General features: G+C 44.9%; 1 protein-coding gene across 7 annotated transcripts in view; it reads right to left on the bottom strand.

The window, feature by feature from the left end:
• The window catches only part of SETD4 (SET domain containing 4), a 145,038-nt gene that overhangs the window by 50,506 nt on the left and 71,660 nt on the right, over nt 1-22,872 (bottom strand). For 3 of the 7 annotated variants that reach the window (XR_006584807.1, XR_006584806.1, XR_006584808.1), the window contains exon 14: nt 17,110-18,085. The gene's annotated coding sequence lies outside the window, so the exon portion shown is untranslated. Of the gene's footprint in view, nt 1-17,109; nt 18,086-18,121; nt 18,295-22,872 lie in introns of those variants that run through there. The other 4 variants (XR_006584803.1, XR_006584809.1, XR_006584805.1 and 1 more) reach the window with 3 other exon arrangements.

The raw sequence follows: 22,872 nt of genomic DNA, 5'->3' as shown, positions 1-22,872 counted from the left end.
GCAAGCCACTGAGACCTCGAGACTTACTTATTGCTATGGTACAGCCTGGTGCTAACCTGACTAATAAAGTTCCCAAACACAATCCACCTTTTCAAAGCTCCACAAACCACTGAAAGTCCCTGTCCTCTATAGTTAAGAATACTCCTTCCTCCCTTGGGGAAAAAAGGATGATATAAACTCATGTCATTGCTATGTCTTTTCAGGGATTTACAAATCACTTCACTGATGAGCTCTGTGCTCCCCTGAACAGATGTGAGGTTCTTCCTGCATAGGGAACTCCAGTCTGCAATTTTCCTCTCTCCTTCTTCATGGTCCCACCTCCTCTCCTTATTGCCTCTTTGTTCTTTCAGCCCTGGCCTTTTTCCTATCTTTCTTCAGCAGTGAGATGGTCCTGGTTGTTAACTCAGAGGCGGTCATATGGCAGCTATAGCCACACACAACGACTTTGCTTCCAGCCCCTCTGTGCCTTCACAGGGAGCAGACAGGCTCCATAGCATTGCCGCTCCTGCAGACAGAGAGACCTGAGTTCAAATCCTCCCTGGTCTCTTCTTCTTCATAATGAACTTTGATGGGTTCCTTAACTTCTCTGAGACGTAGTTCCATGTTCTGCAAATGAGGATACTAGTACTTTTTGGAAGTCTTTTGGAGATTATGGGAAATATAAAGTTCCTAGCACAAGGCCTCGGCCCACAGAGCATGGATTTCCTAAAGGTCTGTTTCTTTTTTTTTCTTTTGCCCTTTCTTCTGAAGGGTAAGCCAGCTCCTTTTGGCTCCTCCCGTTTAATTCCATTTTTATTCATCCAGGTCTTTTGATGGAGAAGACCCCATACTCAAGTCTGTGGAGGATGCCAGTGATCAGCCAAACTAGGCACGGAGGCAAGATATACTCATGGAGGAAAGTTAGCAGGCTAGTAATAAAAATTTATAAATGCCCGGTGTTTAATATGAGGCATAACCCTTAAAGAAATACACAGAAGGAGAAATTTCCTAGGCTCGGGTTTAGGCTAATGACTCAGCACAGGAGGCAGAAGGGAGAAACTGGTCCTGCTTTCCCAGTGGCCAGGACTCTCACGGTTCAGTCAGGCACCCTCTCTAGTTCCTAACTGTCATCGGATTGACAGCTGTCCCAACGATGACGAAGAGAGATTTCTGGACAGGCTCTGTCCACTCAAAACAGATACCCCCTTAGGTACTATCACTTGTCTACTGATTCAGGAAAGTGAAAAAATCTACTTTTGAATGAATGTACCCGCCCCACAAACAATTGTGGAAGGTCTGTTCTGTACAAGGCACAAGAGTAGTTACCACCAAGGCTGTTCTTGACATTGAAGGCTGGGACGGTGTCTGGTGCCACTTAGCTTACCCTGAACCTAACACCAGCAGCAGACACACAAAGGGTATTTACACAAGGTCAGAAGATTATCCCAGGGCCCCGTAAACAGTGCCCACAGATGTTCTCAAACTTCTGACTGGGGCAGGACCAGCTCCTTACTGAGGTCAACACCTTCATGCAGCTGTGGCCTGCACATAAATTTGTTTCAAGTCCAACAAAGCTCCAGCCACCATCCCAAAGAGGAACATGCACTTTGTCTGATCCTATCACACTAAATACAAAAAATAGGCAAAGTTGCATATCAACATAACATACCCACGTGCCTAAGACTCCAATATCAAATGTCACATTCAAAGGCCCTGATAAAAGCAAAACAAGTCAATAGTGACTAGGTCAACATTTCTACTTCTGCTTCTTTCCAAATTCTTTGGTACATGGAAATTTAATGAGAGGAAGGTTGATTTCTCCTCAGACTTTAAGGTAAACAAGCACCAAGGGTGTGACACAGCACCAAAAAAAACCAAACAAGATCTTACGATGGATTCGTCAATAGAGGTACACCATCATGAACAAAGGCAACAAATCCCCACATATGAACGATAGATGCGCCCCTCCACAATCAGACCTGGGGGATCCCTGCAAGAGGTGACAGAGTGGTGACCACTGTGCTTCCTTTGAATCAGTGAGGACATTCAGGCAGGAGACAATCAGCTCAAATACTGTGTCATCTTTCAATGTTGCAAGAACCAGTGTGAAGACAGCTAGATTTTACCATACAGTTCCAAAGGCAGTGCTGAGACCAATAGATAAAAGTGACAGGGACAGAATATTGCAGCCCTCAACCAAATGTGAGGGAGACCTTTCAAAATGATTAAAGCTGTTCAAAAAATTGTTCAAAGTCTCCTGAGGTGGTGAGCCTCCTGTCACTGATATATTCACACAAATGTGTCTTTCCACTTTCGTGGCTACGTGGAAATATAGAGGGAACATGAGATTCTTCGGGCTTCAAGTCAGGTTTTGTGGAAAGTGTCCCAAAGGACAGAGAGGTTAGGCCGGGTGGCCTCAAATGACTGTAGTTAAGGTAACCAAAAAGTGTTGCTTCCTCAGATATTTTCTCCTATGACAAAGGTTAAGAATTTCCCCGGGTCAGGTTTTGAATCACATCTTTACCATTTCCAACCCTTCTCCCCACAGGCATGGCCCCTGCTCAGTGGCATCTGGGTGTCTTTGCCCACTTCTCCCAGACCCCAAAGTCACACCCACACTCTTGCTAAAAGCTGTGGACTATAAACTTCATCATGTATAATGCAGAAAGGGAATCATTGATTTTGTTCTGATTAGTCGTCATAATGCTTTTCTCTTATATGTACTTAATCGCTGTGGTTTCTCCGAGAATGGAAAGCTTTCCTCTCTATAGAAGAATCCAAATAGCTCTCTAAACAGACACCAGCTGGGCAAACAGTGCAGAGAACTTCGGTGCAATGTGATGAGAGCAACCACACCCACGGCCAAGGCCAAGCAGCCTCTCCACACGGCAGCCAAATTACAAAGAACTGTGGAGCGACTCCTTCTGATCTAACCGTAGGGCGCTTCCATTTCTTAAGAGAATGTTCCATCCAGCTTTGTGGTTAGTCGCAAAGCCTGAAAGTGATTAATGGACTAGAGCATCGGCCAGTGTTTCCCTTCCAGGACTAGAACCGGACGGAGTCGAGCAGCACCAGCACCAGCAGGAAATGATAACACAGCTGGCGGCCTGGCCTTGGGCCACAGTGACAGGCTTCCCTGTAGGCCCCGTCGCTCAGCAGGCTCCCCTTCCCGCCTTGCCTCTTCTGGCTAAGCCTGTCTCTCTGCACAGGGACGAGAGGCCTTTCGTGTCCAGGTCTGAGGGATGCTGGGGAAGTGTGCAATCTTAAACACAGGAAACACAGACGGTGGCATCCAAGACAGTGTGCTCTCCTCTGCTCTCCGCTCTCTGCTCTCTGCTCCAAAGGAGAGTTCCCAGCAGCTAACAGGGTTGTGTGACCACCCACCATTACAGGATTGTCTGGGGCAGGATGAGGTGGGGTAGGAAAAATGAATGGATGAATAAACGAATGAATGAATGAATGAATGAATGAATGAATGAATGAATGAAAGTGACTTCTCTAAGACTACAGACTGTTGAATAACCAGGTGGCAATCTTCCCTTAACGAATGTTCTAGCATGGAGAGGCGGGGACATGTGGGTGTGAGAAGGGTCATAGCCTCCTCCTATTCTAAGGGAACCAATGCTTGCTAAGCCAAGAGGTTCCTTAGGGCTGGAGCTGGGACCTGTATTTCCAACTCATGCTCCAGAGGACACCGCAGCTGATGGAAGAGACAAGAAAGAAGAGCATCTTTGATGCCAAGGCCCCCTGAGGTCTGACCATGGGCACAGTCAACCTCCCAGAGTAGGCACAGCGAACTCAGAAGCTTCTCCTTGGACACAGGACCACCCAGCTTCTTGCTCCATTGGAGGAAGTATGAAGCCACATCTTCAATTTGTGTTTCCACATTAAGCAGCATCAAGCCCTTTTGTGTCCTCAGATTTTGCCTGGACTGGGTAGTGTCTCTACACTGCGAATTCCAAATTACCAGACACAAACACACTTTTATTTCTTTGCAATCTTTATTTGACCTAGAACACACTCGGCGGAAGCTGAGCTGCATCTTGCAAGGGTACACTGCCCCCAGCTGGTGCTGGACTCGGTGACCAAACTGGACCACATCAGTAAAGCTGGCTCCACCTGGTCCAGGTCTCCAGGCTGAACACTGACCAGGCTTTCAAATACAAGACTTGGTGAAAACAGCGGAACTATTAAACCCACCTGTGAACTGAAAACTAAATTATATGTATGTTCGTTCTCCTTGGAGCTGACCTGGGCATTAGTTACATCCATGTCTGAGAACTGTAATCAGCAAGATGCCGATGTCAACAGGGGGTGAGGCCCAGGGCACTGTGGGTGCAACAGTGCACTCCCCCTCTCTCTCCTTTGGAGAGTGGAAAGGGGTCAGCCTAAGCAAGGGCAGGGTTCTGGAGAGACATGGGGAGGGAGCGAGGGAGGCAGGTGGAGGTTGTGTTATTGGTATAGAGAAGCGCATCCCAGCAGAGAGGGTGTCTGCCTGGAGCACAGGTGATGACTGTCCTATGGACACAGACACCACAGGTGGCCTCAGAAACGAGCTCCTGCTCTGGCGGGCAGGAACCATGGGTGGAGGCCTCACAGAGCCCACCTCCCTGGCTTCTTTCCACGCTCCACCCTCTTTCCTAACTTCCTCCTCCAGAAGCTTCCATGGAGAAGCAGCTGTGCTGCAGGCAGGTGTGGTAGCTCCTGGGGCCTGAGTCCCATCTACAGACACAGGCAAGGAGGCCCCTCACTGCCCTGGGGCCAGTTTCCACTTGCTCTACCCTGACAGCGGCCCCAGCACTCTGGTCTGGACCTCTCCTTGTGGACTCTGCGCATCCTTCTTTATGTTCTTGTTTCTGCGTGACCCATGCTGGGATGTCGCTCTCTTTTTTTTCAGGGACCTAACTCGGTCTCTTCTTAGGAACTGCTCCAATTCCCTCTGTATATTGATTGCATTACCTCCACTGATTGTTTTTTGCAGAGCATGGCTTCCCCCAGATCAAGAAATGCCCACAGCCCCTCTGAACTGAAGAACCGGGGTGAAACACAGAACTCTCTGGCTCCTTCTCCATCCTCCACACTCTCTGGCAAGCCCATCTTCCGGCACAGGCTGAGCCCTGCATGTCGCAGGAGAGCAACCACTGGCAAGAGGCATTTCTCATTGGGTTCCAAGAACGTGGAATTGTGAACACCATGACACATTCAGGAGGACAAGTCAACGAGAGCTGGTACTGCGATGGGAACTGCAGACAGAATTCCTCAGTGATGCCTCAGCTTTGAACTTGGACGAGCAGGTAAATGGCAAATGAGGGAAGGAAGACCAGCCAGAAGGGGCATGGGTGCATGTCCATGTTTAGATCCTCCCCCAAAAGTACCTGCTATTGTTATCCCCTTGCTTCATCATATACACAGTATGCGATGGTAAGTGTATAACTTCCACCTCCCCAAAAATCAAATGTGTGTGTGTGTGTGTCCCTTTGTAAGTTTCTTACACATTTTTTTATACACAGGATGTACAGCACACAATTTACAAAAAATGATAAAATACATGATATCCCATAATATTCTTTATTAGAAATCTGTACAGTTAATTGATTCGCACAGAATTTTTTGAATTTTGCCACACCTTCATAATTTCAGCCAACCAATGGCCATAATGGGGGAGCGAATGTAGTTCCAGGACAAATGTTGGTTAATATTTTGTTTACATTAACAAGTAAAGAGAAAGCAAAATGACAAAAGTATATGGTAGAGCCTCACCTCTTCATCAGTCATGTGAGCAGCTTTTTTGTTGAATCAGACAATAGTTTTCAAATAGTAGAAGACCATGTACTCAATTCCTGTGCTATTCATGAGGTAACATCCATGGACACGACCAACTTTTAAGTTTAATCAGTTCATCACCATTCACATTTCGTCCACCATTTTGTTATGTGCACATGGGTATGTTTATACCGAACGATCAAGCCCTAGTTTGTAGCGTTAGCCGTCTCTTTTGTGTAAGTTACAAGTTCTCCCCTCATGGCCTATTTCAAACTACCAAGGTGACGTCACCAAACACAGAGTCTGAAAGAGATCGTAGTAGCAGGCCAGCATATGAGATTTTCACATAGAATAGGAATAAATTACCTCAAAAGCATAGATAATAGTAAAATCCAGTAAATTAATTAGGTGATGAGGTTAGCATATTTATTACCATTGTCTTTAGTATAATTTTTATTGTAAATTTATATAATTTAATTTTTAATGTTGGCTGCACTTAGCGACTGGCTTGCAAAGTCCCTGAAAATTTAATTATTGGGTCTCACAAGCCAGTTCAAGCCACCTCTAACACACCATTGTATGAAAATGGGATCACGCTCTATGTAATCTTCAGGCAGCTGTTTTATCACATATTATGTTATTCTTGTCTTTGGACCTCCCACCCTCTTCTTTGCTCACAGCTCTGTCACAGGATGAGGAGCCCTGAGAACAACTCCCAGAATCCCTTGCCAACAGGATTTCTATTCTATTACCAATGAGAGGTGGATGGGAGGACAAAAGTAGATTTCATCATCCTCAGGCAGTGATGGTGGCAAAAACATGGGCTCTGCAGAAGCAGTAGTGGCTTCCTGAGACTTCCTGACCTGTGAGGGGCACCCTCACCCTTGGGTTTTGCCCCTCCCCCATCCCTTCCAACAAATTTGTAGGGCCTGATTTCCTGTATTCAGCCCTTCCTGTTGGAAATATGTAGAATGGTTTCTGGTTTTCAGATTAGAAGACTGGGATTTATCCATGTTCAGGCATGGAGCCCGGTCCCACCATTTTCATTGTGGTATAATACTCGACTCCAGGATGGTATCACCTAGGACACCCCACAGTTAGGCTCCATTTTACACCCTGCTGACCCAGACTTTGATGCATTCAACACAGCCAATATACCCAGATTATACTGTCACAAGCAACAAGACATTGTTCTGGTGTTGACCCAAATGGCTCTCATGCTTACCCATTAGACATGTCGTTCCTTGCTCTTATCAGCACCTTCTTCAGGTGATCCAGTGGGCCTTGCCTTCTAGTCCATCAACCTTGACCTAATGTGCTCTCCTGTGTTGAAGGAGGGCCTACTGGTGGTCAAGAGACTGGTTCCTATAGGTCACTACAAGCCCACAGGAGCAGGATGAAAACAAAAATCATATAATAAAAATGTAGTTCACCTTCTCACAGCAAATTAGTGTTAGTTGTAAGTTTATAATAGTGAAACATAACGGGCAACAGTCCACATATGCCCACTAGTCAATCAAACTCAGCCACGACTTCTCTAGAGTGCCCCCTGTGCTCACACAATCTGTTCTGAGATATGCAGGAGAGAAGTTAATTTACTGTTAGGAAGAAAAGGGAAAATATTTCTCGCCTTGTCTGTGGGCCCTATTCACCCTTCAAAACCCAATTCAGACATCTCCTCCATGATCCTTTCTCAAACACTACCAATCTGAAATACCTTGCTCTATGTCCGCTGTGTCTTGTATATAATTCTTTATGCCCTTGAGGGATGAGGTAATGTCTTTTCCCCAAAGAAGAGATTTGCTTACCACTTACTGTTAAGAGCATTGGAATCCCCAAGTTCTGTTTTCCTCAGCTGTGAGGCAAACCCCCTGCATGCTTAGTATCTACCTAGGCCCCTTCATGTTGCCCTGTGCAACATAGGGGATAACAAGAACCCATCCCAACATGAAGCTCATTCCACTTGCTGTGCCACGAATAACAAGTCCTTTGTCTCTGACCCAGGAACCTTGAATCTTCTGCCAGCACCCACAAAACAGGAACAGGCTGATGTACTAGCTTGTAAGTAGAATACAATCCCAGATCCTTCACAGATCCTGGACCGACTCTGTGTCTTTTCATCCTTACAGGCTCCAGAGTCCAACACAGGTCCTGATTAGTATATGTCTGGATTTTAATCAAGTTGAATTGACAAGGGGTGCCTGGGTGGCTCAGTCAGTTAAGCGGCCGACTTCAGCTCAGGTCATGATCTCACGGTTTGTGAGTTCGAGCGCTGCATCAGGCTCTGTGCTGGCAGCTCAGAACCTAAAGCCTGCTTTGGATTCTGTGTCTCCCTCTCTGTCCGCCCCTCCCCCGCTTGTGCACTATCTCTGTCAAAAAATGAATAAACACTAAAAAAAAAGTAAAAAAAAAATTAAAAAGTTGAATTGACTAGACCAAAGACAAGAACTTTTCTTCTACTGAGTACCATATAGCCCAATGTTTCTCAACCTTGGCACAACTGACATTTGAGGACTGTCAAACTAGGGCTTGATTGACATTCTTCATTGTGGGGGACTGTCCTGTGCATTGCAGGATATTTAGCAACATCCCTAGCCTCTGCCCAGTTGATGCCAGTAAAACCCACTCTCTAGTTGTGGCAACCGACAATGTCTCCAGACATCGCCAAGTAATTGTTCTTTGGGGAGGCAATATCACTACCCCCAAGAACCACTAGATTAACCTATCCCAAGGATGTGGGTGACGGTTGGAAGAGCAAGCAAAGGGGCCATAATTAAATGATAATATAGCATAGTCTGAAATTTTAACACATTGGAGAGAAATATAAAAACTGCATCATCTATTATATCTCAGTAAAACTAGGGGGAAAATATTGCACTACCTGCTTTTCACAGCTAACAGTAAACACAACTGTTGTTAACATCTATGGCATAAGTGCCATGCAGAGGCCATCAACTAGATCTCCCCATTTATACCCTCCAGCAGTTCTGTGAAATAAGCATTTCATGTTATAGGAATCTGAGGGATGGATTGCATAAGTGGCTCACCCAAGTGGAACAGTTTACACTTAAACACAGAGCTACGAATCTCCAACACTCTTGCTCTTAATTATTAACCAACCTCGTGCTATAATCCCAGAAAGAAAGGGGGAGTCAGTCTGGTGGTTGGAAATCATGAAACGGGAAATCAAAGCCTATCTTAAGAAAAAAAAAAAAAAACCAAACTCATATGTCAATACCAGTGTCTTAAGGGTTAAAAATACACAACCCTTTAGATATTTTAAGTGGGCAGATAAGTGCCAAAATCTGTAATAATATGTACTTTGATTCCTACATAAAAATGTTAAAATACAAGCCCTCGTGTGTTGTTGTCTTTTCTGCAAAAAAAAAAAAAAAAAAAAAAAAAAGCTAACCAGCCAGTCCAGGAAGGAGAAAAGTGCCAAAACCTGTTCAACAAGGCAAACATCACTCAGAACTTTGGTGGAGTACCTTCTCCATCTGGCGGTAGGTTAAAGAATTGTCCCTGAAACACTTCGAGCCACCCAGGACTCTGAATGAGTCAGGCACACAGTGATGCTCCAAACTGATCAGATTTGTAATTTGGAGACAGCAAAATTACTAATTACCTCTGGAATTACAGGGCTAAGTAACTCCTAAAGAAAAATACTATTTTGACTATATTTAAAACTTTGAGAAGCTAACATTCTCAAGGACCCTACATCCTTACATAGATTTGGTCCATTCCAATGGATTTGGTCCATAAGGATGTATTCCCTATATACTTAACACTCAGAAATATTTTAAATGCACTACAGTGTTTCATCTTGGAGGCAGAGAAAGATAGCAAGAAAGGAAGGGGGAAAGAAAAGGAATGGAAGAGGGAGGATGTTTTTGCCATATTCTGTGGAGAACCAAAAACCATAATTGTATTAAAAATACATATGTAGGGGCGCCTGGGTGGCGCAGTCGGTTAAGCGTCCGACTCCAGCCAGGTCACGATCTCGCAGTCCGTGAGTTCGAGCCCCGCGTCAGGCTCTGGGCTGATGGCTCAGAGCCTGGAGCCTGTTTCCGATTCTGTGTCTCCCTCTCTCTCTGTCCCTCCCCCGTTCATGCTCTGTCTCTCTCTGTCCCAAAAATAAATAAACGTTGAAAAAAAAAATACATATGTATAGGGGCGCCTGGGTGGCTCAGTCGGTTAAGTGTCCGACTTCAGCTCAGGTCATGATCTCGCGGTATGTGAGTTCGAGCCCCGCGTGGGGCTCTGTGCTGATGGCTCGAAGCCTGGAGCCTGTTTCAGATTCTGTGTCTCCCTCTCTCTCTGACCCTCCCCCATTCATGCTCTGTCTCTCTCTGTCTCAAAAATAAATAAACGTTAAAAAAAATTTTTTTAATACATATGTATATTTGTCAAAGATTTAAAATTATATAAGTGAGTTTCTTGCAGGAATCCTGAAAAACACCATCTAGAAAAACAAATGACGACTTCTCAACTAAAATAGTAAGTTTACCTAAAAGTGAAATTAATGTCCAATACTAAGATATACATGAATAACTTATGTTGATAAAAAATATCTTTGGGGCACCTGGGTGGCTCAGTCGGTTGAGCATCCAACTTTGGATCAGATCATAATCTCATGGTTCGTGGGCTCAAGCCCCATGTCAGGCTCTGTGCTGACAGCTCAGAGCCTGGAGCCTGCTTCAGATTTTGTGTCTCCCTCTTTCTATGCCCCTCCCCTGCTCACTCTGTGTGTGTGTGTCTCTCTCTCTCTCTCAAAAATAAGTAAACATTAAAAAAAAATTTTTTTTAATCTTTCTCCAGGGTGCCTGGGTGGGTTGGTCAGTTAAGTGTCCAATTCTTGATTTCAGCTCAGGTCATGATCTCACGGTCCATGAAGTTGAGCCCCATGTCGGGCTCTGAGCTGACAGCACAGAATCTTCTTGGGATTCTCTCGCCCTCTCTCTCTCTCTCTGCCCCTCGTCCCCTTCTCTCAAAATAAATAAACATTTTAAAAAATATACGTTTCTCCAATTATTTTGTTTCTAATATAATTGCCTCATATCTCCATTCCTCAAATCTTTAAACTGTTCTTTCTTTTCACGGTAATATTACAGAACAATCTGTAACACATTTTTATTCATCTAACAAATATTTTATTGAGCACCTACTATGTACCAGGCATGGGGCTATAGCAGCGAACAGCTGTAACAGGAGAAGGGGCAATCCACAGGCTCTCTACTAAGTGTGAGACACCATTTCATTTCATTTTCACAGCTCTGGATGGTGGGTCTCATTATGCCCATTTTACACATGAGGAAATTGGGGCTGAGAGAGGTTGAGTGGTTTACCCAAAGACTCAGAGAATAAGTGGCAGAGGCAAGATTCAAAATCATGTATCTTCTCTAAAGCCCAGCTCCTAAGCCCTGTACCATCCAGCTACACATTTTCTTTCTTTAAAGTTTATTTATTTGAGAGAGAGACAGACAGACAGAGAGAGAGAGAGACAACACAAGTGGGGGAGGGGCAGAGAGAGAGGGATAGAGAGAGAATCCCAAGCAGACTCCGAGCTGCCAGCACAGAGCCTGATGCAGGGCTCGAACTCATGAACCACAAGATCATGACACAAGCCTAAGTTGGACGCTTAACAGGCTGAGCCACCAGACGCCCCCCAGCTACAAGTTTTCAAGAGCAAAGCAGACAGCATGCACGGAGAGCTGGTATGTGCGGGGCAAAATGCCTGGCCCTGGGAGGTACAGGGAGACTCGGCCCTGCCTCCTGGAACTGAAGCAGCCCCTGCCTGCATGAGGCTTCTGGGACCAAGCACCCACCTGTCCACTCGCCAGCATTTGTTAACAGTAACAAATCTCCCAAACTCAGCTCCAACATTCTAGGGGGGGAAATCCTTCTTAAAAATTAAAATTAAAGTGAAATTCAACAAAAAGACTAACATGAGGAGGATCATCAACAGGTCCCGTGATTTCCGCATAGAGGGGTGGGAAAGGTTAGGCTGGGGCTGCAGATTCCATGTGGCTTCCCCTCCCCCCCCCCCCACTGAGTCAATGAGGCAGGCCAATTACTGGAATGGTCAGGTGGCCAAATACACAGACTGAAGTGGAGATCTTCCGTCTGGACCAAGAGTGCACTTTGAAAGGCTCGGCGACACAGAGCATAGAATGAGGAATAAAAAAAATTACAAAAGACGCTCACTTGAACAGAAGGAAAGTCAGCACTTCAATATGTATCACTTCTATATATCATAGATTCAGGAGCGCATCTAACAAAAACCAGAGCTGACATCGGAGGAGAAACCCCGTCGCAAACACCACTGCTCAAGCTCATTACTCCCGGCCATTGCTGGCAAATCTTTGTTTCCCACTTCTTGTCTAAAACACACTGTTTGCTTGGCAGAAGGAGGGAGACGTGAGAACCTCCTACAGCAAATGTTGATATAAAGGAAATGTCCCAAGTGACCGGTGGTATTTATCCAGGTATTATTTCTGCCACCTGCATGGAGTTTACCAAGTAGGTTGGGGGGAAGGGGGCCGTGTCACTCTCTTGTCGTTCAGCTTGAGTTGCCTGGATACCCCTTTTTGGATTCAACAAGGAACAGAAATCTAATTGTCCCTCTCTTCACTTAAACCGTAAGGATCCCAAATTAGGTCATGTCTGTGAACCACATGAATGAACCCTGTACTCTGGAACTCTCTGTGTGGCTTGTGAGACCTGCCCTCTGAAACCAGAGGCAGCAAGCTTTGCCATCAAGATGTTCTGGGGTCTTGTCAAACACGGTCAACATTCAAGAGTTTTTCCCCTTGGCTCCGTCTCGGGGCGCCTGGGTGGCTCAGTCGGTTGCGCGTCCGACTTCAGCTCAGGTCATGATCTCATAGCTCGTGAGTCCGAGCCCCGCGTTGGGCTCTGGGCTGACAGCTCAGGGCCTGGAGCCCGCTTCGGATTCTGTGTCTCCCCCTCTCTCTCTGCACCTAACCCACTTGCATTCTGTCTCTGTCTCTCTCAAAAATAAACATTAAAAAAAAGAAAACAAGAATTCTTCCCCTTGGCAGGCATCCGTTTGGGCGTTCTCACTCCTACTTACTGATACCAATGAGCAGCTCTCTGAGTTCTGATTCCTTTTCTGCAGCCAAACTGCTGACTTATGTTAAAAACACCCTCAGCATCGCCTGGGTGGCTCAGTTAGTTAAGTGTCCACTTCAGTTTGGTTAATGATCTCATGGCTCGTGAGTTCTAGCCCTGCATGGGGCTCTGCTCTGACAGCATGGAGCCTGCTTGGGATTCTCTCTCTCTCTCTTCTCTCTCTGCCCCTGTCCCCCTCAACAAATAAATAAACTTAAAAAAAAAAACACCCTCATAAACTGCCACTTGTGGGCACAATTGTCACTGCCCATTCACTTCAGAACATACTTAGTTTCCACGGACCAGAAAAAGAGAAAAAAAGGAGGAAATTTGATGAAAATAAGCCCAGAAAAGGACACAATTATAAATGTATATAGGAGCAAACTTTAAAGCTGTAGCTACTGCAGAATCATAGGCAAATCTTAAAATAAGGTTTCTAACCATTGTGGAAATTGTTAAAGTTTCTTTCATGAAATCAACTTTTTTTTTCTTTAGGCTATATTTTCATATCATAGCATTATCACAACTGTGATTAATGAATTATCTGCATAATTTCTAACTTAATGTCGATCTCCCTGGTTATTCTGTGACTCCCTCAGGCGAGGACCTGACTGGTTTACATCCCAGCTGCCCTGTATATTATTAACTGGCACATAGGAGGGACTCAAAAAAATGTCAACACTAGCTTTGCAATAGCGCTATGATTTCATTATTTCCATGTGCCACCTGTTTCAAAAGCACTATACCTCACTTCCCAGGTTTGTCACCATGCTACAGTTATGCAAGATGTTACAGGGGCGACAGGCGTATGGGACCTCTCTGGATATGTTTTTTTAAATGTTTTTTTTTCAACGTTTTTAATTTATTTTGGGGACAGAGAGAGACAGAGCATGAACGGGGGAGGGGCAGAGAGAGAGGGAGACACAGAATTGGAAACAGTCTCCAGGCTCCGAGCCATCAGCCCAGAGCCTGACACGGGGCTCGAACTCACGGACCGCGAGATCGTGACCTGGCTGAAGTCGGACGCTTAACCGACTGCGCCACCCAGGCGCCCCCCTGGATATGTTTTTTATTTTGCCACTTCCTGTGAATCTTTGATTATTCAAAGTCTTTGATTTCACCTAAACAGTGGAACTTCCATTTGCCCTGACGCCCACACACCACACGATGCTCCTGGCTTGCTGGATTTCACCAGCGTTTTCCGTCTTTCACCAGCTCCACTTCTAACAATCCGACATCCTATATAATACCTAGGAGCTCATCCTTTCCTCCCGTGGACACTTGACACAGCAGATCACTGTGTACAACAGCGACCCTCCTGAGACAGCCAGCCAAAATGCCAACTATGATGGCGATTTTCATACGATTTATCCCTTTCTGTCTTCTCCACACAGACACCACCCAAAGTTGTCACATGGTAGTGATATTCAAGAAGAGCTAGCTGGAATACCAAGGGTCACGGAGAGATGTCATCATGATGAGCCAATCATCCCCTCAAGATTGTTGGTTGGCAATAAAATCCAGAACACGCGTGTCCAGGTTCCCAGTCGGTGAACCACACTCCTAAGTACTATGTAGCCACACGTGCGACAGCCTCACACTACACAAAGAATGAGGCCACCAAGCTGCCAAGAGCCTCAGAAAACTGTACAAAGTACATTAAAATCAACAGAAAGGCTTCCCATGTCACAATTTTTGGATAACTTCTCACCCCTTCCTCCCCAAAAGCCACCACTGGTTGAAGTTTGATACCACAGGCGTGAATCACACAATCAGATTCAAACTCTTAAATAAACCACTGAACAGACATTAACTTCCCTGTAGGCCTGGGAACACAATTCAGCCCTGCTGGGCATAAAGGGAGATTGAGGATGTAGGGGCAGAGCTGAGTCAGGAGAGCAGAGCATTCTCAGAAAGTGGGTTTACCAGCTGCCCACACCAGCCCCGAGCTTGGCCCACTCTCTGTGCTTCTTGGCCCTCCTAGTTGATGTCCTCCTCCAGGGAAAAAAAAAACAAAGGGGGCCCACCTTAACACTGACATTAGTCTCTGTGGGTCAGAAAACAAGAGCTGTTCAGCTTTCCAATACCTTCACCAGCTCAAAGGCTCAAAGCGTTACCTGTCGTCGACTCTTGTTGTAAAGACAACAGCAAACAGCAGAAATTCAAGGGCAAACAACTTTGAGAGCCTCTCTAAACAGTGAGGCTTGGCTACCAGGAAAGAGAAAAAGAAATGAAAACGAATCTTCATTACATCCTGGACAAAAATGGCAGGGAGGGAGAGAGCCAAGAGAAGGAGAGAGAAACGATCGTCATTTAAAATGTTTTAATATGGCGGCACGATCAAGACTTACTTTCCCACTGCCAGGCAGTGAGTCTGGAGAGGGCCAAATGGCCCATTCTCTCACAGGCTTTTCAGCAGAAAAGTAATACCCATTTGTATAACATTTATAAATCAATAAAGTACTTGCACATGTGGAAACTCAAAGTCTCAGCAACCCTGAGCTATTATACCCACTTTACAGATGAGGAAACTGAGACTCACAGAGACAGAGAGTCAGCCGGAAGTGGCAGAGCCAGGGGCACAATGGGACCAGTCAGCTGGTCAGTAGAGACATTGAAAGAAGCAGCTGAGGACCGTGCTGTGCTATTCTTTGAGGAAAAAGAAATAAAGCATGGTCCCAACAGTTTATTTTTGTTTTTACCGCCCTTGCCTTAGGAGACATATCTAGAAAAATGTCGCTTCGGCCAGTGTTAGAAAATATTGCCTATGTTCTCTTCTAGGATTTTTGTGGTTCCAGGTCTCACATTTAGGCCTTGAATCCATTTCGAATTTATTTTTGTGTAGGGTGTAAGAAAATGGTCCAGTTTCATTCTTTTTTTTTGCACATAGCTGGCTAGTTTTTCCAGCATCACTCATTGAAGAGACTGCCTTTTCTCCATCATATATTCTTCCCCCCTTTGTCAAAGATTAATTGACCATATAAGCATGCGTTTATTTCTGGGCTCTCTGTTCTGATCCATTGATCTATGTACCTATCTCGGTGCCACCACCAGGTTGTTTTGATCACTACAGCTTTGTAGTGTATCTTGAAATCTGGGATTGTGTTACCTCCGGCTTTGTACCTCATTCTCAAGGTCATTTTGGCTATTTGGGGTTTCTCATGGTACATACAGATTTTAGTATTATTTGTTCTAAGTTCTGTGAGACGTGCTGTTGGCATTTTGGTAGAGATTGCACTGGATCTGTAGACTGCGTTGGATAGTATGGACATTTTAATAATATTCATTCTTCCAATCCATGATCATGGAAGATCTTTCCATTTGTGTCGTCCTCAATTCCTTTCATCAAAGTTTCACAGCTTTCAGAGTACAGGTCTTTCAGCTCCTTGGTGAAGTTTATTCCTAGGTATTTTATTCTTTTTGATGTAATTATAAATGGAATTGTTTTTTAATTTCTTTCTGCTACTTCATTATTAGTGTATAGAAAAGCTACCAATTGCTGGGTATTAATTTTGTTGTACAGCAAAGGAAACCACCAACAAAGCAAAAAGGCCACCTACTGAATGGGAGAAGATATTTGCAAATGATTTATCCAATAAGGGGTTAATATCCAAAATATATGAAAAGCGTATACAAATCAACACCAAAAAAACAAGCAAACAATCTGATTGAAAAATGGGCAGAGAAACTGAATAGACATTTTTCCAACAAAGACATCCAGATGGCCAACAGACACATAAAAGGATGCTCAACATCACTAATCATCAAGGCAATGCAAATCAAAACCACAATGAGATACCACTTTATACCTATCAGAATGGCTAAAATCCAAAAGACAAGAAATAACAAGTGTTGGTCAGGATATGAAGAAAAAGGAATCCTGGTACACTGTGGGTGGCAATGTAAACTGTGGGGACCACTGTGCACCCATTGTGGAAAACAGTTTGAAGGTTCCTCAAAATATTAAAAATGGAAATATCATATGATTCCATAATCCACTACTAGGTTTTTACCCAAAGAAAGCAAAATATATATCTATATAGATATAGATATAGATATAGATACCATATATAATATATAATATTCCATTGTGTATGTATATACCATACATGTATATCCAATATATATATGTGTGTATGTGTGTGTGTGTATATATATATATATATATATATATATACACAATGTATACAATGGAATATTACTCAGCCATAAAAAAGGATGAGATCTTGTCATTTGTGACAACACGGATGGCCCTACAGGGTATTACACTAAATAAAACAAGTCAGACTGAGATAGTCAAAAAGCGTATGGTTTCATTCATATATGAAATCTAAAAAAAAAAAAATGGATAAACAGACAAAAAGCAGAATCAGACCTACAAATACAGAGAACCAGCTGATGGTCGCCAGAGGGAAAGGGTGTGGGGCGAATGGGCAAAGGGGAGTGGCACGTTCAAGCTTCCCATTATGGAACCGATAAGTCACAGGGATAAAAGGCACAGCACAGGGAATACAGTCAGGGTGTTGTAATGACCTGTATGTTAACAGATGGCAGCTACGCTTGTGAACACAGCATAACGTATAGACTTGCTGAATCACTACGTTATACACTTGAAACTAACGCAACATTGGGTGTCAAGGATACTCAAATAAAAAAGCAAGCAAGCAAGCATAGTCCCCGGATGGGGATGAAGGGGGCTGGGGGATTCCTCTCCATCTTTGCAGTGGATCTAGGAAGCAACACTTCAGGGAGTTACTTTTATTCTTACTCTGACAATTCAAAGAGAACAGTGCCTAAACTGATAAATTCTCATTTCAAAGGTGATTCATAGACTATTATCTCCAAAAAGAAATCCACCCAGAAACTTGAGATGAGAGAGTTAGGAACAAAGGGCTCCAGCTGTTACTTGAATCTGTCGGTGCCTCAAACGGGACAGCAGCTTAAACCAAAATATCAAAGGACTTTTTAAGGCCAGCAGCTCACCTTGAAGTGACTCCGGAATACGACCCCAGCCGCAGATGGAGACACTGGATCTCAAAGGCCAGGCCCACAGTGGCAGCAAGAGGTCAAGTCCACGATTCAAACCCAAGACTGTTTTCTGACTTTGCCACAAGGAAGGGCAAGCGAGGCACACCGTCTAGTGCAGGAAAGCAGCGGGCTCTCCACCCGTGCATTTTGAGGACAGGTAAGCTCTCACCTGATCTCGGAAGGTGGCCTGAGGGGGGAAGAGAAGTAAGTCGGTGGGGGAAGAGAAGTAAGTCGGTGGGGGAAGAGAAGTAAGTCGGTGGTGAATGTTGCCTCAGCGGAAGGAGCAGAAGGAACGGGTTGGGTCGGACCAGGGCTCTGCCCTCCGAGAGCGCCCTCTCCTGTCGCCACTGGGAATAAAAGTGCTTGGCCTCGGCGAATCCAACCCTCGCCAGTGCCCTGGGAACGTACAAAGATAAATAAATCCCGAGGCTGGAGAGAAGGGACTGGGGCAAGATCCACCCCACCAGCCAGGTCCCAGGGAGACCCCACCAAGCTTCCACCACCCAACTGCTCCCCACTGCTCTGGGGGAGAGAAACAAACGCCTGTCTTGTTCAAGGAACGCAAAACACACACACAGGCTTGGGACGAGAGACAACACTCCCTTTGATGACATTTTGCATGATCTTTCTTCCATTTCAAAATGCACCAGGAATTTGCTCTAACTCAATGCTCTGTGAGATAACTTAGGCTCCCTCAGTTTTCCCAGCTTACTTCTTCAGGAGGTTAATTCCAGATTTCTCTTTCCACCCTGAACGTTGTAAGGAGTTAGGCCCATTTTGTTGGCCTTTCCTTTTTTTTTTTTTTTTAATTGTGGTAAAATATACATAACATAAAATCTGCCCTCTTAACCATTTTTAAGTGCACAGGCCAGTGGCGTTCGGTACCTTCACATGAGCCATCACGCTCCTCATCTCCAGACTTTTTCATCTTCCCAAACTGAAACTCTGTCCCCGTTAAACACAAAGTCCCCCGTCCCCCTTCCCTAGCCCCCCACATCCACCACTCTACTCTGTCTCTACGTGCCTGACTACTCTGGGGACAGCATATATAAGGAATCCTACAGTGTTTGTCCTTTCAGGTCTGGCTTGTTTCACTGAAAGGTGACCTCATAGTTCACCCCTGTTGTAGCATTGTGTCAGGATTTCCTTCCTGCATTTTTAAGGCTCAGTAATGTTCCATTGTATGGATCTATCACATTTGTTTACCCATCAGCCATCAATGGACACTTGGGCTGCTTCGACCTTTTGACTCTGAATGACGCAGCTACTATCCGAGAAAACTCTGCTTTTATTATTGTGATGTCACTGCCCAAGCCCATCTGAAGCTCGGGCCAGGAGTCCGTCTCAGTGGTTTCAAAAACCCCCCTCCCGTTCAGTGCCCTCCCCCACGTGATACCCAGCCCCCACCACAAAGCCCAAAGCAATCGGAAAACAAAACTCCACCCTCACACAGTCCAACCCTCACACACACCCCATCCCTCACCCACCCCAATCCTCACCCACCCCAACTCTGACACACCCCAACCCTCACATACCCCAACCCTCATACAACCCAAACCTCACAGACACAGCAACTTGACATACCCCAACTCTCACAAACCCCTTCACACATACACCCAGTCCCCACACAGCCCAGATCCTCCCCCCCCCCCATCTCTAGGGACTTTATGGGCTGGCCTCCAGCCTACACACAAGAACCACAGGGACTTCCCAGCCTTGGGGCATCATTCAGGGAGCCCCAGCATTTCCATTTCTGTCTCCCTCCCTCTCTTAATGGGACCGCATAGTTTTGAAAACAAAATGCCTCCTGCCTCTGCCACCTCTGCCACGTGAGCGAGGGCACCTCCAGGTCTCCTGGACAGAAAGCCCTGCTCTCACCTTGGACCCTGGAAGCAGGGGGAAAAAGAATCCCTGTAAACTATCCTGAGTTATAAAGGTTTTTGCATACTAACCCCAGCCTCTTCAGACCTATTTTTATCACATTATGTTCACTTGTCATCCAAAAGGAGGACTCAAGTAGAAAAACGCATTTTAAATATCCTAAGGTTGTCCTGCTGTCCTTGGGCCATACGTGGTCCAGAAAGCCTATGGAGAGAGCTGTTAAGGAAGGAGATGGATCTAGATGCTGTTCTATGGATTAGGCAGAAACAGGCTGTGCCAGTCTCATTCACCAGCTGTTTCCCCGGTAAAGACTACAGGTATGTAGTTGGTGCCCAATCAGTGACGATTGAATGAGTAAGTGAAGAGATGTTTAAAGTCAATGGAAGGTGAAGGGAGAGAATGGGTGCCCCCTTGAGTGCCCATCTTCACCTTGAATCAGCCAGGGTAAAAGTGCTGCTTAGCAGTGGGAGCTTTGGGGAAAACCTAGAGTTGAGTCCAGGGGCTGTTTAGTCTTCGCTCACCATAAGAGGTTGGGCCAAGGTGAAATTCACAGGCAGGAAACTCTGGGTGCACCTGCCCAGCTCATGGACCTTACAAAGCATTCCCCTAAGCTGTGGCTGCATGAGACGCAAGGACAAGAGTAATGAGAATCGCACAGATGCTCCTGAGCCCGGAAGGGCAGTCTAGTCTTTCTGGATCGTCTTGACAATGGGAAGTTGCTACAAATTTCAACCTGCTGGCTTTCTGGCTTCTGAGCTCCAGCCCTCTAGGGAGGTGGATTCACCACTCACTGCACCAGTAGGTAACCCACCCTGTACCTCCAACCTCAGGCAGTTCAAGCATCAGTTGGTCAAAGTAGGGAGAAGGATGCTTTCCCACACCTTTTCAGGAAGATTGGGGGAAAAGGTTTTTCTGCTAACAACATATGCATATTGGCCGACTTTACCAAGCCTGTGGTTAGTTACAGCCACAGATTTGGGCAAGATTTGGACACAAAACAAAATGGCCCAGCTGCTAAGACCAGGGCTGCTTCTCAACAGGGCACTAAGGAAGTAAATCTAGTACCAATCAAGTTGCTGATAAAGAAACCTGATCAGAAACAGCAGAAAAGACGCTCTCCTCTGTCTCTGTTAGATGGGCCCTTTTCTGCAACCAGTCTGTGTTTTTGTCATGAACCAGTGCATTCAGCTGTATCTCAGAAGACCCCCACTCTGGGCAGCAGTATGCTTGAACTTGAAACAGGAAAACTGGAACCCATCCTAGCAGGAACCAAGAGGTAACCTACAAGGAACAACACAAAGCTGTTGACCCACCTCTTGTAGAAAGCATTGTTCCTGGTTTATTTAAAACACTAGGGCCACTGCAGAAATAATTACACGTACTAACCATACTCCTCCTCACTTCAAGTGACCTCTTCATAGCAACCGAGACCCAGGAAAAGTCTGTCATTAAGGTTCATAAAGAAAAGATAGGTGTATCAACATTGAGGTTTTGTGGTGAGCTGAGAAGAAGCCTCCCTAGAGTCTGCTGGTTCTATCTCACCAAGCTGTTTTCTCCCAACATGGCTGTGGTCTGGTCTTCAAACAAGCTGAAAGATAAGCAAATACCCTTCCTCTCAGCTTACATTTGACTGCCTTCAGCATCCAGCGTGTTTCATGAATGACAACAATAGAGTAGAAAGCCACAATTCACCCACACTCAACCACAGAACTCCCATCTAGAATAAACCAGAATTGGGGCAGAGGAACCCATCCAAAAACAAAATCAAATTTGATTGAAAGGTGATACAACCAGCCTCTTTCAGCTACTGATCATTCTGAAGTGGGAAATATGAGAGTTAGGGAAATCACATGACTAACTCAAACCACTATAAAGTCACAAACCATGTCTTAGAATCAGAAACAAAAACTTGAGAATGGATTGCTAGACAAAATCTACACTGTCCAACTCAGTACCACTAATGACATGCAGCTGTTTAAATTTAATTTTCAATTAATTAAAATGAAATAAAATTTACAATTCAGCTCCTTACTCTTGCTAACCACACATTTCAAGGGCTCAGCGGCCACATATGGTTAGTGACCACCATATTGAGCAGCACGGATATGGAATATTTCCATCATAGCAGAATGTTCTTTTAGACAGCACAGGACTACACACTAAGAAAGGAAAAAAGAAAGGGAATTTAAAAAGCAATAAAAGAGTTCTCCTCACAAAAAAACAAAAAACAAAAAAACCAGAAACCTAAGTATCCACCATGTACCTATCTTGTGCCTCCTGAAGGCATATTCAAACATAATGAACACATAGACGATATGAGACTTTAGGGCTACATAGACCAACGATGTTCCATAAAAGCTAGAAATGGTATATGTGCCATGGGTATTTTTGTAATTGTCATCAATAAGCTGAGAGCAACCCTTTCAACAAAATGTTAGTTGGTGGCCTCATGCTCATTTGGTTGATCTATTCTTCTGATTTCTAGTGGAACAAGTTTAGATCCTCCTGAAAAGGAACAGGAAAATATCCTACTTCCCACTTCTAGAACACATATATTTACTAGCCCTCTTCTTTCCATAAGTGTGCATCATAGATTAGAGTTTTTGTTTTTGTTTTCAGGAATTTCCTTAGCAGAAGCCTCTGCCCCACGACTACCTTGAACGCCAGCTTTCAGGCAGTAGAGAATGTCCTAGTCAAGGTTCCTTGCACAACAAGCAACAGAAACCAATCTGTCCTACCTTAATTAGAAAGGGAAAATTGTCAGATGGATTCCAGAATACTTCATGAAGCCTAAGGATAATGAGGCTTCATGAGACACTTCAAGACCTGACAATCCACCGTCTCTGTCTCCAATTTCTGCTTCCCTTTGTCCAACTATGTAATTTCTTGCTCTCTTCAGAACTTCATTCTCTGCTTCTCTTCTCACAGAGTAGAAAAGGGCCACCCCTCAGCTCTAAGGAGCATACGTGGCCACCTCATGACTCTTGAATTTCACATGTCCCTTGGTACTTAGAATTTCAGAGACCCAATTCCAAGAGCCCAAGAGAACTGATTAGCTCAGCTTATCTCTCAGTAGTCCAAACAATCATGGAG

This window comes from Felis catus, chromosome C2, assembly GCF_018350175.1.
Source record: "Felis catus isolate Fca126 chromosome C2, F.catus_Fca126_mat1.0, whole genome shotgun sequence".
In the NCBI taxonomy this organism is placed as follows: Eukaryota; Metazoa; Chordata; class Mammalia; order Carnivora; family Felidae; genus Felis; species Felis catus.
This window is presented reverse-complemented; position numbering and strand designations above follow the sequence as displayed.